Source organism: Spermophilus citellus, assembly GCF_964194105.1.
Source record: "Spermophilus citellus genome assembly, chromosome: 15".
Classification (NCBI taxonomy): Eukaryota; Metazoa; Chordata; class Mammalia; order Rodentia; family Sciuridae; genus Spermophilus; species Spermophilus citellus.
The window spans coordinates 62,488,365-62,506,885 of NC_138195.1; the positions used below are offsets into that span (position 1 = coordinate 62,488,365).

Sequence of the window (18,521 nt, forward strand, 5' to 3'; positions counted from 1 at the left end):
TACTCAGGGGAGCAAGCTCAGAACACCTCTATGGAATTTCTTCTAACTAGGTCTCATCATGATTAATGAGGGCAGGTAGATTCACCCTGGGCATGAACCACAACTAGCAGCCAGGAAATAAGCATCACTTGCCTCCAATTTCCACCAAGCTATAGGATACAACTGGGATGAGCCTTGAAAATATTATGCTAACTGAAAGAAGCCAGACCAAAATATCATATCCAGAATAGGCAAATTAAGACAAATAATAGATTAGTGGTACCTGTAACTGGAGGGCTGGAGGGAACAGACACAGAGTTTCCTTTGGGAATGATAAAACTTTTCTAAAATTGACTGTGGTGATGGTTATAAAACTTTGTGGACATCCTAAAAAACAATGAACTATACATATTAAGTTGGTAAACTGTATAGTATGTGAATTACACCTCAACAAAGTTGGTTTTTACATATTAAAACTGCTACTACTGCTACTTTTCTTAGGGTTACCTTCCTAGCATAATATATTATCTATAAACATGAACATTAATTGCAGGATTTCCCTGGACACAGTTTTTAAAACTGTATCCTTTATTGCACATAGTAATTGTACATATTTAGGGGCATAGTGTCATAAGCTGATATATATGTATAATGTATAATGATCAAATACAGGTAATCAGCATTTTCCTCTCCTTAAAACAGCTATCACTTCTTTGTGTTGGGAAGCTTTAAACTTCTCTATCCTAGTTCTTTAGAAAATATATAGGGCTGAGGGTATTACTCAGTGATAGAGCACACTACCTACATGTGAGAAGCCCTGATTTAATCCCCAACACCAATAAAAATAAACAACTCATTGTGAACTATAGTCAACCTATTGATAGTTTAATTCAGTAAGATTTATTGATTAATTATTAAAAGTGGGACATGGTCTATGCATTATGAGAACACTGAAATGAGTGAGACCAGATTCCTGAAGTCAAGAGACTTATGGAGCAGAATAAGCAGATATTTGGAAAAAACTATAACTACAAAGCTGAGGGAGAAAAGTGGGGTGGGCCGGAGGCAGTGCCACAGGAGCCCTGAGGAGTGAGGACTCTGATTTAGGAGAATCGGCAAAGACTTCAAAGAGAACAACAGATGTTCAGGGGGCCAACTCTGACACTTGTTGCCACAATGGCATTCATGAATGGCAGCTGAGCAAAGGCCCATCATGAGCAACTCTAAGCCTGATTACTCAACTATTCATCCTCTTTACAACCCTAATAGCTTTGCTAAATCTCTCAGCTGTCACCCCAATTCCCAGTCCTGCTACTGACCTCAAAGAAAATCATCGCCAATACTGTTTTCTGGTGCTTTGTGTGCTGGAACAATGTAAATGGTGGAGAAGGACAAGAACCCTAATATACAGAAGATTCTTATACATCATACAAAGATTTTTAATTCACAATCAACTGGCTATAAATCAAAGTCCTCTTGTGTCCCGGTAGGTAATAAAATCATCACATAATGACAGCAGCAGTGGTAATTGCTGTTCTTTTATTTAGACTTTTCTTCAAACCTTCATCCACATAGAGAGTATTCAGGTAAGCACAGCAGGAAAAAGATGAGCTACTTCACAAAACACCAGGAAGTGGCCATTGTAACAGGCAAAAGCCAGCACACAGGCGAATGCACCTAGCTGAATGGGTGGGCTGGCAGCTACAAGAAAGAGGCTTTCTAGTGTTAGGACTTAGGGCTGTTTTCTGGACTTTGCTCCCAGGCTAGCTGGGTCAAAAGATTCAGTAGGTGACTAGGCAGGAAAAATAAAACCTAACTGAAAAAGTAGAAAAGATAATACATCATTTCTTTCTCCTCTCTTTTGCAAACAGTATCAAACTATCAACAAGTCCTGGGGACTTTATTAGAAATTCAGTGTTTTAATTTAGTGTAAGAACATTAATTCTACATGTCTAGAGAATATTAGAAATGAGTGAGTTAAAAAAATGCAAATATCACAAAAAGGAGGTCTGGAAAGTCCCCTTAAACCTCCTATCTTACCAGGCTAAATTCTGGTACAGAACTTCCACAAAGGTCATAAGGAAGTATACTGAGCATCTTACCCTTGGAGAGGAGCCCATTTGTTTGTACATTATGCACAGTCATCTCAAAAAGGCCTGGAAGCCAAGCATGGCAACACATGCTTATAAACCCAGCAACTGGGGAGGTTGAGGCAGGAGGATTGCAAGTTCCAGGCCAACCTTGGCAACTTAGCAAGACCCTACCTCAAAATAAAACATAATAAGGAGAAGGGAGTGTATCTGAGTAGTACAGTACTCAGTGAGTTGGGGCTTTCTCCAGTTCCTTTCCTCTGGAAGGCCTCCAGCTGACAGCACCTTTCTTCCACACCACTGCTCACCTTCTCTGCTATCTCCCACATCAACTCCAGTTTTGAGTCACCCTTGAGCATCAGAGAAAGGGAAGTTGTCTCTCCATAGCACCTAAGTAGTTACCACAAAAGCAAGCAGATTTTCACATAGACCTATATCATAGCCATAGATGTCTACACTGGCAGTAGACAAGTAAAAACAACTATGACTCACAAGTAAAAGCCTGTTACAAATATTAATACCAAGAGAAAAGACATATAAAAACCTTTTTTACCTTTCCCAGGTAACAGTCCATCATAGTTTACCAATTTCTTCAGGATGGTTATTTTACAACAAATAATTTTGTGTCAAAACAATTCATCTTTTCCAAAGTCTCTATAATGATAATATCTGTTAGGACTACAGATAAAGGATGTGTCTGAACACCCCTCTGAGCTGTAATCTAACAATTTCCTTCCACTTTTCTTCCCACCAAAATAAAATTTACCAGAATACCCATAAGCCATCCACGAAAACCTTGCCTAACTAAAATGCTTGATACCTCATGGTCAAGCATATCCTGATGACAAGAGAAATTACAGAATTTTTTAAACTCAGGAAGAAAGAATTCTTCAAACCCATTTCCCTTTTGATCTTGACAAGTAAATATAAGGTCAAAGTAACTAATGGACAAAAGGATATCCTCAAGAATAACAAGGTCACTGTAAGGTAGAAATTAAATCAATGATTTACTAAAGAGTAAATTCCACACGGTACTCCTGATCCAAGAAGAGTCCTGGATCAGGAGTCAGGAGGGCTGGATTTAGCTAAAGTCCTAACATTTACTAACTGTATGATAGTAACAGCTAACATTTATTGAATGTTTACACCAGGCACTGACCTAAATGCCTTGTATGTATTAACTCGATTCATCTTCACACACACCCTATGGAAGGAGACACTATTTTAATTGTTTTATTACAGTTTAGAAAACTGCACTGGGAATCAAGTGTCTTGTTTGAAGTCATCTATTAAATGAAAGTACCATGAACTTGAAGCTGGGTATGAGGGCACATGCCTGTAATCCCAACTGCTTGGGAGGCTGAGGAGGAGGACTTCAACTTCAGAGTCAGCATGGGCAATTTAGTAAGACCCTGTCATAAAATGAAACAAAACAAAACAAAACAAAAGAAACGGGGATTTAGGTCAATGATACAGCACTTGCCTAGCATGCGTGAGGCCCTGAGTTTAATCTCAAGTACCATGATCTTGAATATTAATTTAACATTTTTGAGATTCAGGCTCTTTTCTCTATAAAATGAAGAAATTAAGTATTTGTCCTGATTATTTTACAGAAATGTAGGTTGTAAGATAATATATGTAAAGGTGCTATATGAACTAGGGGGTCCTACAAGTGTTGATTTTTCATTTTCAGCACTTTCAATTATTTGTATGATATATAAAATTAAAACTGGGTTATTTCATATGGTCTCATTATAAAAATTAGAATTAAACTAATGATGTGCACTTTCTATTTTCCCTCTATAAGTGTTTGGTGAGTAAAGGGAAGTAACCTAGATACTGAAGAAAAGTCCTAATTAAAGATTCTGAAGATATGCTGAATATTACCATAAACAAACAATAAGGTGACTGAATATCTACTTTCACATATTCCTAGCCATTTCTACCAAGAGAGAACTGTCAGGGGTAGTATTATTTGCTAATTTTAATACATTCTTTAAAAGCTGATTATACCTATAAATACAGCTTCTCTAATCATTCTATTGATAGCAGGTTGTTCTATTAGTTTGGAAGGCATAAAAAACAAAATAGAACACTTGACCCAAAACTTGTCAACTCCCTCAGTTCTCCCTTGTAACTCTGAGCCAGTAACAGATAATAGGATTATAAAACTCCTCCAATTTCAGAAATAGTGACTTGAGGAGTGTGTGGGGGCTTCAGAAATGTGGTGAGCTGTGGGAGGCCCTTAGCCTAGGGACAGTCTATGGGAGGAGACATGGCTTTTAGAGGGAACAAGAGGAATTCTTGCCCACTGTCAGTATCATGACCCTGGGTTGACAAGTAGAATGGATGGAAGGAAATTCCTTGTTTTCTCACTGGTACCAAATAGGTTGGAGGAAGAAGGGTAGAACAGCAAGGGACTTTAGGATGAGAATGATTGACAAGTACAATTTTCTTGGGGGAAAAAGGCACAGGAAAGTTGGGGAAAAAAACTTAATTAGGATAATTCCATTTTATTTGGCCACATTTTTGAGGGGTAAATTTAATTAAAATTTTTTTCTCTTAATACCTGGGAACACATTAAGAATAACAACCTCCAAAATGTTCTTGGCTGCCTTTAAAAAAAAAAAAAAAAAAAAAAAGCTTCCTCAGTTCTTAAATACATAATTTTTCAAAATATTTAATCCATAGTAAAAATAACAATCACCAACAACTTTACTAAGTGCTCACAATGTTCCAGGCTTTTTTTTTTTTTTTTTTTTTTTTTTTTTTTTTGTGGTGTTGGGGATTGAACCCAGGGCCTTGTGCATGTGAGGCAAGCACTCTACCAACTGAGCTATATCCCCAGCCCTGTTCCAGGCACTTTGCTAAAACACATATTATATGTGTGAGCTCATTTCACCCTCACAATAACAATATGAGGTAAATATAGTTGTTATTATCATTTTATAGATGAAGAAATTCGAGCTCTAAGAGGTTAAAGGACTCTGATTAAAACTAGGGATTGAATTTGGAGTTAAAACCTAGGTCAGCCAGGCACAGAGGCACACACCTGTAATCCCAGAGGGTTGGAAGGCTGAGGCAAAAGGATTCCGAGTTCAAATCCAACCTCAGCAAAAGTAAGGTGATTAGCAACTCAGTGAGAACCTGTCTCTACATAAGATACAAAACAGGGCCGGGGATACGGCTCAGTGGTGGAGTGCCGTAGGTCAGGATCCAGAGCCCTCACTCATATCCATTAATTTATACTGTCTCACCTAAAAAATGGCTAGATAAAAATTTTTATGTCACTAATAAAAAAGGACTTGCCTTTAAAATGTTCCTGTGACAGTGACCATTTGACAGTGTTAGAGTAAGTCACCTATGCTTTAGTCCTATAATTTAAGTCCTATTTAGAGTTAATAGCTCCAAAATCCACAAAAACTATATAATGTAGAGTTGAAATCATGAATTTCAAAATAACTAGGGGAGGATTCATTTAGTTTATTTATTTATTTATTTAAAAACTTTTTTTTTTTTAGTTGTAGATGGACACAGTACATTTATTTATTTTCGTGGTGCTGAGGATCAAACCCAGTGCCTCACATGTGCCAATTGAGCACTTTACCACTGAACCACAACTCCAGCCCCATGTAATTGTATTTAGGTCAATCAAAGTTATATTGAGCAAAGTTGATTGTTGATTTTCAATTCTTAAATCATGCATTTAAAATGAAGGCTAGGGCTGGGGTTGTGGCTCACACGCGTGAGACCCTGGGTTCGATCCTCAGAATCACACAAAAAATAAATGAGTGAAATAAAGGTTTTGTGTCCAACTACAACTAAATAAATAAACAAACAAACAAATAAATAAATAAATAAAATGAAGGCTCTTCAGGAAGTTAAAGAGCAGATCCCAGGGCCTTAGACATGCTAAGCATGTACTCAGCCACTGACCCATAGTATCCCCAGCCAGAGAATCTTAAATGGATTCCAAAACCACTGGGTGGTGAGGAGGAAAGGAAAAGGGGCAGTACTAGGGAATGAAATTGACCAAATTATACTGTTATATTGTGTGCACGTATGAATATATAACAATGAATCATACTGCCATGTATAATTATAATACACCAATAAAAAGGAAAAAGAAAAAAAGGCGGATTTAAGGGGAGAAAACAAGATATTCATATAATCTTAAAGTATCACTTCACAGAAAAATCAACATTTACAAAGAAAGAAAAACGATACTTTTACAATCAAGAATGTGGCAGACACCACCTTAACTAAATGATCAAATTTAATATCACCAATAAAAGGCAAACTGACACCAGGTGACTCCTGCACTGTGTCTTCAGTGCATCCTGATCTTCTGCTAACATTGTTTGACCTGAATCTCAATGTGAGGAGACAATCAGACAATCAGATGAAAGGATATTCTATAAAGCAACTGGCATGGATTCTTCAAATGATATAAAAGTCAAAAAGCTGAGGGATCTGTCCAAATTAAAAATTTAAAAGATACAACAAGTAACTAACTGCCAAGTCTAGACTTTGGATCTTGGTTTCTTTCTTTCTTTTTTCTTTTTTTTTAAACAGTGCTAAAAGACATTACTGGAGCAATCTAGATAGTTTTTGTTCTCACAAGACATGCTAAAGAGTGAGGGATCTTGACATTTACAACATACTCTTAAATGGGTCACTGAGAAAAACAATAAAGACAAAGTAAATATGGAAAACGCTAACAACTGGTAAATCTGGAAGAAGACTCTATATAGGTATTCATTACACTGTTTTTACAACTTCTTTGTAGGTCTAGAATTCATCAAAGTAAAAATTAGTGAAAAAATTTGATAAAACTGCAAGATTTTTCAGAAGAAGGTAATATACTTCCTCACTACATAAAAAGGTGTTTGATTAAAAAAAAAGACTTAAAGTTAACAAATGCTATTGGTGATTTATGTTTCAAGTAACAACTACAAATGGGAAAACAATTCCAGCTTATGGGGCTGTTCCCTGGCTGCATTAATAAAATGGCAACAGACCAAGGGGTGACTGGTTTCTGAGTAAGACAGACCAGCCCTTGAAGGAAAGGTCCATGGCTGGCCTGGACAGGCAGCAAGCTCTCTCCTCTCACAAAGTCCAGGCTCCCTAATTACCAATGACCTTCCTAGAGAGGTCTGAAGGACATCTCCCCAGCTAGCACTGCCTGAGTTCAGACTTTTTTGGCACACTCTGTTCTAAACATTCTTTTTGACCTTGGCTTTCAGGTCAGAGGATTTACCTGGTTTGCCTCAGGAGACTTGTCTTTGGATTCAATTCAAAAGAACCAAAAATATTTAGGAAGTGTGAGGCAAGATGCTAGGCACTGAAGCTACAAAGATAAACAAGCCAAAGAAAAACCCTGTCCTGGAAAAATTCAGCCTGTAAATAAATGACTAATAACATGAAAAGTATTATGTTAGGGGTATGTCCTACGGAACACAAGTAAGAAACAAATGGAGTAGATTTATCCAAATATCAGGGAAAGTCATAGTGCAAAAGCCAAATCATGCCCCTAAGCTGGGGGATGATTACTTTTCAGGAAGTAAGAGTATTCCAAGTTCAGGAAAAGAACAGGCCATGGCATGGAAAGGCCCAAGGACTGGCTCACTTGGAGAACACTGAATAGAGTCATGGGTTAGCACCTAGAACTAGGAGTAAATAATCAGCTCACCAATCCCCTGCCTGATGCCTGGAAAGCACCGTAGGTCTATAAACTAGTTCTCTTATTCATTTTCCTCTTGGATGAGAACATTTGTTCTGTAATATGTATTAACTCTCATTATGTGCCCAAGGCACTGCAGGGAAAAAACTGACAGGAACAAATCCTTGTTATCAAGGTATATAATATACATGCTAGTACAAGAAGTTTATGAGGAATAAGTACATAGAGAAATAATGCATTAAAAATCTTAAATTAATTGTATTATTATTATTGTTGTTGTTGGAGGGGATACTGAGGATTAAACCTATGGGTGCTCTATCATTAGGCTTCCTCCCCAGTCCTTTTTATTTTTTATTTCAAGACAGGATCTAAGTTGCTGAGAATCTTGCTAAATGGCTGAGGCTGGCTTCAAATTTACAATCTTCCTGCCTCAATCCCCTGAGATGCTGGGGTTACAGGTGTGTGCCACCTAAGAATTATTTTTTAAAATATGTTTTTAAAAGTTAACTTCATAGGGACTGGGGTTGTGGCTCAGTGGTAGAGCACTTGCCTATCACGTGTGAGGCACTGGGTTTGATCCTCAGCACCACATATAAATAAATAAAGATCCATCAACAATTAATAAAATATTTATTAAAAAAAAAGTTAACTTCGCTCAGTTGGTAGAGTGCTTGCCTCATATGCACAAGGCCCTGGGTTCAATCCCTAGCACCACACACACACACACAAAAATGTTAACTTCACAGTAAGATTATTTTCAGTAAATAATTTACTTTCAGTAAATAAGACATGGATAAATTGCTCTATTTTTCTTTCTTATTTTGCAGTTGGGGTACTGGGGATTGAACCCAGGTCCACTTTATTACTGAGCTATATCCCCAGACTTTTTTTTGAATCAGGGTCTCGCTAAGTTGCTTAGGGCCTTGATAAATAGCTGAGGTTGGCCTCAAACTTCCAATTCTCCTGCCCCAGTGTCCTGAGTAGCTGGAATTACAGGCAGGTACCACTGTACCTGGCCTAGAAATTATTTTTTTTTAAACATACTTTTAAAAGTTCTTCAGGGCTGGGGATATAGCTCATACTTGCCTAGTATGCTGGAGGTCCTGGGTTCAATTTCCAGCTTTGGAAAAAAATAATTTGAACTTCACAGAGAAATTACTTTCAGTAAGTAAGATACGGATGAAGAAATTAAGTTTGTAGGTGCTTGCATATTGGCCGGACCTTAGTGATATACATGGGTTAAAACATGGAGAAAGCATTCCCATAGAAGAAATTAGCTTAAGTTAAAATGTAAATGACTCTGCAGATAGAATATCATCTATGGATTCCTAAATATTCCCCTTGGAGTTAGAATAAACACTTCTTTTACTGTATTTACTAAATAGGGCTAAGACTCTACCATTTCAGTTCTAACCTGATTTGTGTTTTCTATTACACCAATTACTACTTCTTTGTGGGCTTGCTGCTTAGTGAGCAGGGATGGGGATAGTTGGGAATGAACAAGTTGGCTAAATAGAAGTACCTCAGAGATGAAAATCGGCGATCTACTTCCTGTGTTCTTAGTGAAGTTTCTGCAGTCCAGGGCAGTGACCTGGAGCATTTGGGCTTAAAATCTATTCTGTTTACATAATCACACTTTCCCTATATAAAGAGATCTTTGTGGGGCTGGGGATGTGGCTCAAGTGGTAGCGCGCTTGCCTGGCATTCATGCGGCCCGGGTTCAATCCTCAGCACCACATACAAACAAAGATGTTGTGTCCGCTGAAAACTAGAAAAATAAATAAATATTTAAAAAATAAAAAAAATAAAGAGATCTTTGTGAAGTCTGCCAATCTATCAATTCTAGTCACAGTCAGTTCTAACAAGTGCCTGACCAAAGAAAACTAAGACCAGACTGGGGGCGTGGGAGGGAACTCGTCAAACTAGTTGGACAATTTTATTATTACTGAGCATTACATTTTCATCAGTCTCACATAATCCTCTGAATAACTTAATGCGAAGTATCAACTCAGATGAGTAAACTGAGGTTCAGAGATTAAACTATTTGCTCAGTGTCACTTAGCAAGTAAATATTGGTGCCAATGTTTGCATCCACAAACTTAGCTCTTATCCCACTGCTTGTTACTCTCCTTCATTTGGCTTCAAAAGACTGGGGAATTCTGACTTAATCCAGCAGACACCCCCTATAGATAGATGAAACTTCATTATGGCCTGCTCATACACTGCCTGAGCTTTGATAGTCTAATTTCTTCTCTTCCCTGGACTTTAACATTCCTCTGATCAGTTGTTGATGCTGCAGTGAGTTTTCTCTGTGCCACAGTTTCTTCTTATCAAGACTAAAGTCATCCATTCCATCTTAAAAGACAACTCAGGTCTGCTCTCAGCTTTCATAAACTTTCATCAAATCCTTCCCATTTCTGATTCTTTCAATTAACACATCCTTTCTTGGTCACATTTGCTTATAAGCTTAGTCTATAAAATTTCTCCCAGCAAGTCCTGACCATAGCTAAAACATCCTCTCTATCTAACCCTGCCAAATTTACACCTTTCATTTCAGTTTTTGAAATCTACCCTTTCCAAAGAAAGTCCTCATCAGGAGTAGTCATGGCTTCTCTGAACTTCACAAGCAGCCACCCCTTCTTGGCACCTCTGTCTGGGTACAGCATAATATACACTGCTGTAACTTTGTATAAACTGTTTCTGTTACTTATGTAGCTGCGCAAGTTTTGTCCTTGTGGCCTGTATATTCCCTATGCCTTCTCCTTTCTATACAGTCTCTAAAACTAACTTTAAAGTTCATCTTCAATACAACACTAAAAAACATGGATGTTTAGTAAGTTTAAATGAAGTGTGTGCTCAGATTTTTAAAAGCAAAAATAGATGCTGCTCCATCTGTCAAAACAGAACAAGACAAAGAAACCACCCTTGCTACTATGCAGTGCAGCTTCCACATTTTTATAAGAAAAACCTTCCTTGGAACAAAAACTATAACCAAGTAAACTATTAAAATATTTTTAATTCATAATTTGCCAAAAAGTGCGAGCACTAAACTCTAGAACCTGTATTTAAAAAAAAAAAAAAAAGGAAAATTACTTAAAAGATTACAAACTACAAAAGGTTAAGTACATACTAAAATCCTTGGCTTCCCAACTGATCATCTTACGTAACTCAGAAGGTGGAAAAACTTGGAATCTGGGCCTAAAATAACACTGACTTATTTCCATTCAAATAATACTACAAGGGGAAAAAAAATGTGAAATTTGAAAACTTTCCTTTCCAAAGCCAGATTGCAAAGCTACACAATGACCTGTTATTGCACATTTAAAGTAAAGTCCTTTTTCTTGTCCCTCAAACAGGATTTCTTAAGCGGTTGGCTCAAAGTCAATCTGAATCCCACGTGGCCTGCCTTATGCCAGGTTCACAAACCATGTTGGTATTATATAAACTTACAGAACTGCATGCTTGGTCACAAAGACAGGCAGGCAAGCCAGACTGGCCAGTGCAGAGAAAATACATGATCAACAGCTGAAACAGCCACTCAGTAGTACATACTTAACTAAAGTGAAAGGGGATCATCAGCATGCAAGGTCTGGGTCACTCTTGCATAAAGCTGTATGCCTGTGACAATTCCTGCACACATAGCTGTGCACCTGGACCCTGTAAGCCTGGGCTGCCAACACTAACACTCGCTGCCCAAAGAAGCTGAAAATGACAGCTTCCTCCATTCCACTGCCAGCCTCACTGACTTCTGAAGACAGTTTCAGAGCCACATGGCCAATCTCCTGTCCAACATCTGCAGTTGGCTGTTATCCTTGCCTGTGCCCAGAGGCCTCTGCCAACAGTGGTAGTGCAGCTGTGCTCCCTGCCCAGGAGTTGCCAGCTTCTGTCTCTGGCCCCACATTCTCTGTGCCCCCATGAGAAGTTAGACTATAGCAATACAAGGAACAGCTGCATAGCACAGAACCAAGGTTAGAAGGTTCAGAGCAGATAGATATGTTTTTGTAGCTCTGTGACAGCAACTGAGGACATAGGACATTCTTCTAAGAGCCAATGAGGGAAGGGAGGGAGGTTATACTAAACATGTCTGTTATCAAGTTTGTCATGCCCAACTTATCTTCCTAGCTGTTGCATTGATAGCCCCATGTCAAGGAAACAGAACTAAGCTTTTCTTTTGTTAAGCAAAGAATCCAGGGTTCTATCATTAGGTGACCTATTTTAATAGCTAAGCATTAAAATATGAACGAGACCAATGAGATTTCCTCTCTCTGGAATTCAACTAGAAATATGAAAACAATCTGATCAAGTCTTGATAATTAGCAAAGGAAAATTAGTAGCTTCCACTCTTCAAATCCCTGAAGCCTGTCACTCCCTAACACAACCTCCATGACACCTGGGATTCTATTACAGCTCCTGTTCTTAAGCTTCCTTCATCGCTCACAACCACACCCCTGAGTTGATATAGTACAACAGAAATTCTGATTCCTGCAATTCAAGAACTCAACTACAAAGCAAATTATCCAGATCCAGAAATGGTGTGATATCACCCAAGAGGCAGAATCTTATGATTAACCTACAGCTAAAGAGCAGCTCAGACTTACAAACCCAGCTTAACCCATCTCTTTGTAAATATTCTACTTATGTGAGTGTGACAAACAGAATACAAGGACTAAGAAAAAAGACAAGTGCCACTTTGGTTTTTAAAAAGCTGTGAAAACAGCCAGGTACAGTGGCACACACGCCTGTACCTGTAATCCCAGTGGCTCAGGAGGCTCAGGCAGAAGGATCACGAGTTCAAAGGCAGCCTCAGCAAAAGCTAGACACTAAGCAACTCTGTGAGTCTGTCTCTAAATAAAATACAAAATAGGGCTGGGGATGTGGCTCAGCGGTCGAGTGCCCCTGAGTTCAATCTCTGGTACCAAAATAAAATAAAATAAAAAATAAAAAGCTGTGGAAACATACCTGGGGTCATATAGCTTATGTTGCTGATTTTTATATAAAATCTAGTCTTGTAAGTAACAGCATAATTTATCAGATACATGGCTTAATTCTGTCTTCCTTTTTCATTAACAATACACATAAGCAAAAAAAAAATCACTTCCTTTATTATTTATCAGATAAATAGTATAAACTATTGGTCTGCCAGATTCAAGTCTTTCTAGTAAAAGCTGTTTATACTTATGAAAAGATATTTCCCTTTGAATCTCAGTTTTAAATAAAGATTGGCTAGTATAAGATGATCTTTAAGCCAGGTGCTGTGGCACACATCTACAATTTCAGTGACTCAGGAGGCTGAGGCAGGAGGATTGCAAGTTTGAGGCCAATCTCAACAATTTAACAAGACCCTGTCTCAAAATTAAAAAAAAAAAAATTAGAAGGACTGGGGACACAGCTTAGTGGTAGAATGACCCTGAGTTCAATCCCCAGCACTGAAGAAAAAAAAAAAAAGATGACTTTTAAGGAACTTTTCAATTCTAAAATTTGGTTGGTTTCATGCTCTGAGCAAATAATGAACTCATCATTTGCAAACTACAACTCATTCATTTAGCAAATATTTGAGAGCCACTGGGCCAGGAATGCACTGAACTACATGTTAAAAACACCTTATACTCATAAAATTTACATCTGGTCTAGAAAACAGAAAAATGCATGTAATTTTTCAGGCCATGACAAGTACTTTAAAGAAATATAGGATAAAGGTAAAAACAAAAACAAAATAAAATGAGAGTAAGAGGGTAAAGGGTAGAGGGCTGCTATAAAGAAGTCAGGAAGGACTTTTCTGTTAAGGTGATATTTGTGCAGAGGTCTAAGTGAGGCAATGGAGCACTCTATTCAGAAATCTGGGGGATGAGAGTTTCAGAAGAAGTAGTACTACTACTCTGAGAGACCTTAATTGTTCTATTCAAGAAATATTTAAAAAAAAATCAGTGTGACCAAAGTAGGTGAAGAGAGAAACTGATAGGCAATGATGCTCAAAAATATCCAAAATTTAATAGGTAAGACTTGAGAAAGAAAGATTTAAATGTTCAAATACAAGATTCATACTAGTGTGGTACCAAGTTTCTGCAGGGGTCCCATTATATATCAAACACAGAAGCAAAAACTTAAGCTTGCAGCTGCAATGTTCCACTTATCTGACTATGAACTAAGCAAAGAAACTTGCTGCAGATATCCAAATTAGCATAAACTTCATAAAGAAACTGCTTTGGGAAGCCATGTGGCATCAAATCTGGAGTCATTAAGATTCTCATCTCTTTTAATTCTAGTTAAGTAGCTTCTAATTTAGCCTAAAAAATAATCTGAAAGAAAAGTCCATAGACAAGAATATATATAAACATTATTTCTAATAGCCTAAATGACCAACAAGCTAATAAATTAGGGTATACCAACAGGTTGGCAGTCTGTGAAAATTATAGAAACTTGAGGGGAGAGCCAGGCATGGCAGCACATGAGTATAATCCCAGCAATTTGGAAGGCCGGGGTAAGAGGATTGCAAGTTTGAGGCCAACCTCAGCAATTTAGCAAGGCCCTGTCTCAAAATTTTAAAAAATAATAAAATAAAACAAGGGGCTGGGGGTGTCGCTCAGTGGTTAAGAACCCCTTGGGGTTCAATAACTCATACCAAAAAGAAAAAGGGCAGAGGAGAGGAAAAAATGAATACAAAATTGCATCTCTGCTATTACAACCCACCCCACAAAGATGTATGAATAAAGATGGGAAGGAAACAGAAAAATGATGAGGGTTGGTTCTGCTGGGGAGGCAGAACATTGCTTTGTTCTGGTTCTATTACTTCTTTATGATATTAAAGTCTAGAATTAGGATAACAATGAATGACTGGGATCAGGTATTTGATAAGAGGACCTTATTGTTGTCTAATCCATAATCTTCTCAAAACTCTGCCATATACTCTGGTGCTGACTATTCTTTCTTGAAGTTTCTTTCCTTAGTTTACCGTGAACATACTTCCAAGCTTTCATTCACCCACACCTTCACTGCCATAGCCTCTTCTTCCTCCTATTTACTAATAAAAATTTACTTATTATGTTTTTCATTTACTTATCCCTTTTCTTTATAAAGATAACTCTGTGGACAAATATGACCTTCAACCCCAGTCTCTGCTCCCAAACACCTAATTCCAACTGCCTATTAGGTATCTCCTCTCAGATCAGATGTGAGGATATACCAAACTTTACATCAAACCATCTCTACATTTTTCTTTTGGCTACCCTATACTCAACAATGTCACAAATCTCCCATTCAGTGGGAGGAATTTAGCAAGACCCTACCATCGAATCTGCCACCATCATGATCTACTCTACCACTAAGAGCCAAAAGTCCCTTCCACCCCACCATCTAGTAGTATCTTACAGCTAGTATCCCAGGTCTTCATATTCCTTGTAACTTCTTGTAAGCTTAATTACACAAATCTCCTAAGTGGTCTTTCCAACAGACCCAGTCTTAAAAAATAAAACCATACATAAAAACTCAATCTCTTCCTTGCTCAAAAAATAAATGCCTTTAGTGAGACCTCTATTCTATGTGTAATTTCTTACTTACTCTCATAACAAATCCCATGTAGACACCATTATTTTGCCCCGCTTTTTTGAAATGAAAAAATAGAGATTTGGGAAGATTAAGAATTGGCCACAACGGTGGCAAGATATAGAACAGAATTCAGCTCAGGAAGTTTACTCCAGAGTTTGTGTGCTTGATCACTGGTTACTCAGATCAAGTCTTAGGCCTGGCAGTCAGATTCCCACATAACCCAAACTTAATTAAAGACTGTCTTGAACATGTCTATCTCTGGGCTATTCTTATTCCTAAATAAGACTAGTACAATGCAATTAAGAACTTTGGGCACTGAGGTCAGCCTGTTTGGGCTCAAATTCTAATCCTCCCATGACCTTGGACAAACTACCCTCTTTTAATCCTATTTCTACCTTTATAAAATGATAATAATAATAGCACCTACCTTGTGGAATTGGGAAAATTAAATGAGATTAAGCACAGAAAATAGTGACCCACTGCTTGGCCCACTGCAAGATATCTGTAAACACCAGCCAGCCTAAATATTATAATTCCACCCCCCTTGCACTTTCTGCCTATTCTTTTTCCACCTACCTTCAAAGATCAAGTTTTACACAGCCCATAGTCATCTGTTTCTTTTCTGAATGCCTAGAATTCCATTTAAAATTTATTTTTGGTCGTGCTGGGGATGGAACCCAGGACTTCAGCACATGTTAAACAAGCACTCTACCACTGAGCTACATCCTCAGCCCTGCCTAGAATATTTTTTGCTCACTTGTCATTGACTGTAAGGTTGATTTAATAAAAATAACATTATTCAAAATACCATATGCAGGGTCTTTTCTGTTTGTTGCTTTGTTTTTGGTACTAGGGATTGAACCCAGGAACACTCTACCACCAAGCTACATCCCCAGCTCTTTTTATTTTTTATTTTGAGACAGGGCCTTACGAAGCTGTCTAAACTGTCCGTGAACTTGTGATCCTCCTATCTTACCCTCCTGAAAAGCTGGAATTACAGGCATGGGCCATTGCACTTAGCTGCCAGAAGTGTTTTAAGCACTGAATAGGAATTTATTCATTTTAATCCTCATCACAACCTTATGAAGCAGGTCCTATTATTATCTTTTTTGCAGGAGATGAAACTAAGGCCCAGAAAGGTTGAACAACTTACTTATGGCCATAGAACTACTAAATGGAGGAGCCCAGCAAGTGTGGCTCCAGAATCCATGTTCTTTACCATTATTTAATGTTTCACATTTGTATTTTTAAGATTCCTTTAGGAAACTGTAGCCTTTTCTAATCAAGAATAGTATCTTAGCTGGGTGTGGTGGTACATTCCTGTAATCCCAGCAAATCAGGAGGCTGAGGCATAAGGGTCACAAGTTGAAGGCCAGCCTCGGCAATTTAGAAAAGCCCTAAGCAACTTAGTAAGGTCCTGTCTCAAAAGTAAAAAATAAAAAAAGCTTGGGGTATAGCTCAATGGTAAAGTGTCCCTGAGCTCAAATCCCAGTTATCCCACCAAAAAAAAAAAAAAAAACAGAATAGATTCTTTTCATCAGATTTGTGGCATATGCCTATAATCCCCAGCATATGGAAGCTGAGGTGGGGATTGCCAATTCAAGGTTTAATTTAGAAATTTAGTGAGGCCATAAGTAACTTAGCAAGATCCTATCTCAAAAATAAAAAATAAGGGCCAGGTGTGGTGGCACACACCTATAATCCCAGTGTCTCAGGAGGCTGAGGCAGGAGGATCATGAGTTCAAAGCCAATTTCAGCAACTTAGGCCCTAAGCAACTCAGCAAGACACTGTTTCTAAATAAAAAATAAAAAGGGCTAGGGATGTGGCTCAGTGGTTAAGTAACCCTGGGTTCAATCCCCAGTACCAAAAAAAAAAAAATTTAAAACATAAAATAAGAATAAAAGTAAAAAAGGACTGGGGACGTAGCTCAGTGGTAGAACTCCCCTGGGTTCAATCCCCAGTACCAAAAAAAAAAAAAAAAAAAAAAAAATAGTAGTGTCTTCTCTAGATTCCTTACAAGACCAAACATAGACTGATGCACAACAAATATTTAACTGATATTCCCAACATTGCATGATCATTTGGTTCATGCCCTAACCTTCAGGAGAACCTCTCCTTCTAGGACTCATAATTTCAACTCTCCTATTCCATAACTACAAGAAGCTATGTGAACATCATCTCAGGAAACTTTTCCTTACTGTTTTGACAATAGCTGGATTTCTTCTCATCATTCAGAACTAAATACAGAAAACATTTTGTTTCAATTTTACAACTAGTTCTTTAAAAGTATTTTAAACTGATATTTCTATTTGACTTGACTCTATTTTCTTTACTCCTAAAATAAATGCCACATGAATACCTTCATATTTACTCTCTGGCAGACTAGATCAATTTAGGGGAAACTCCAACAAATAAATTCTACCTCTTCAAGGCCCTCCTTTTGTATCATGTTCTCCTACCTCACAACATTCCACCCACACTTCTCTCTTTACAGGACTAAGGCCTTTTTCAGACTCAGTCTTTCCCATATAATAGTTTCTGCTGGGAATGTGTTTCCCTGTACTTTATAACTAACCCCTCAATTTCAGGTCCACTTAAATGCCATTTTCTTGAGAAGCTACTCTCCATATTCCCAATCTACATGGTATCCCCTCTCTTTTGACTCCTTACTGTGCTTTTTATTTTCCCTTTAAGGAACTTACCACAGCCTGAAATCATGTTCATTTTTGTGACTATTTCATTAACTGCTTATCTCCACCAGGAATATAAATTTGTGAGGTCTGGGACCACATCATAAAGACAAACATGCCGACTTCTACACCTTCCATCTTCTCAGTGGTGCTCTGGGGAGGTACCAAGCATTTGCCTGTTATCTACAGGCAAACTGAATTCAGAGGGCTCCGCGTATCCTCAAATACCTCTGCCCACTGTGCTGCATGGAGCCCCAGTCTGTTCCATGTCCTACTCTGTTAGCTCAACAACATTTAAGGGAAGAGTTGATGCAACTGACCCCTGTTTTGCCACATGGATTTTAAGCACCTCATAATCCACTGAAAAATGGTCATGGTGTTGCAAACCCTACTTCAAACTAATATAAGTAAACCTGCTGGATGAATGTATGTTCTTGTCTTTTTCATTAGACATATGCTTTCTGAGAAAAAGCCCAAAGGGGTCAAAGGTGGATGGCTCATGTTTTCTTCTCTACTTACATATACACCTAAAACAC

General features: G+C 38.0%; 1 protein-coding gene across 8 annotated transcripts in view; it reads right to left on the reverse strand.

The window, feature by feature from the left end:
• CPEB3 (cytoplasmic polyadenylation element binding protein 3) overlaps positions 1-18,521 on the reverse strand; it is a 188,704-nt gene that overhangs the window by 53,439 nt on the left and 116,744 nt on the right. The gene's annotated exons all lie outside the window — the stretch shown is intronic.